We start from the raw sequence: 1,138 nt of genomic DNA on the forward strand, positions 1-1,138 counted from the left end.
TTCAGGTATTAGGTACCGAATAAGCAAAGTGTTTCTATGATGAGTAAGTAAAGTCATGGAAATCGAAATATAATCAGATCTGGCCTCCCGATCACTGATACTAGTCCCCTACGAGGTCCCGGCGGAGAAATCTCTTAATCTCACGCCTCACACCAAATATGGTTGCATAGAGCTTAAGGAACAGAGATAGAATACACTCAATCGGAAGGGAGAGGGGACACTCCACTATCTCATGACTCACCCTCTCAACCCTCTTTAACCTTGAAGTTCTAACTCTAATGGAGACCTCTCTCACATCAAAGTAACAAATCATGCAAATCCAATCAACCACATGGATTAATTAAACAAGCAAGCAATGAGAATACAAGATTAAAACTTAATCAAACTCAGATTAAATAGAAACACTAAGCAAATCCACAAAGGATGATAATCCTAGGGTTCACAAGCCCAAATACCCTCTAGGGTTTTAGCTCTCCATGGAGAAAGATACAAAACACACCATCAAAGAATGAAAGTACATTAAAACCATAGAAATAAACCCCCTTATATATGAACTGATGGCCTTGATGGAGAGCTTCGACGTCTTGAAGGACCCACTCCGAAGCTAGGTTCACCGGTGGCTTCCTTGATGCTATGACGGAGGAGGAATCGATCAAAGTTGGTGACGAAGCGCCTCCAAAGCCGCAAAGACCTCCTCTCCAAACCCTAGCCGTCTCACCCCTCAAAAGCCGCACAAAAGATGAGAAAGAATAGGGCAAAACGGCTATTTATAGGCCTTAGATCGCGCCTGTCACGTGCCCTCACGCGCCCGTGTGGATTTTTCACGCGGCCGCGTGGGCTGCAAAAATTTTCACGCGGGCGCGTGAACAGTAATTTTGATACAGTACTGCTACATTATTTTTGCTACAGTATTTTCATAAAACGCGGTCCAATCACTCTTCTCTTGATGCTACATGTCCGGGCACACGTCCATGTGGTAGGCTATAAAACTTTTCTTCATCGATGTATCTTTGAGAGGTCTTGCAATCTTCACAAAGAGAAGAAACATGAAGATGTGGCTGCCTTTGTGCCCTTCCAACTAGTGAATTGACTTGAATCTTCTTGGAAGTTGGCACACATCTCCACGTTTATAAACTCC

Source organism: Dioscorea cayenensis, chromosome 6 (genome assembly GCF_009730915.1).
Source record: "Dioscorea cayenensis subsp. rotundata cultivar TDr96_F1 chromosome 6, TDr96_F1_v2_PseudoChromosome.rev07_lg8_w22 25.fasta, whole genome shotgun sequence".
Taxonomy (NCBI): Eukaryota; Viridiplantae; Streptophyta; class Magnoliopsida; order Dioscoreales; family Dioscoreaceae; genus Dioscorea; species Dioscorea cayenensis.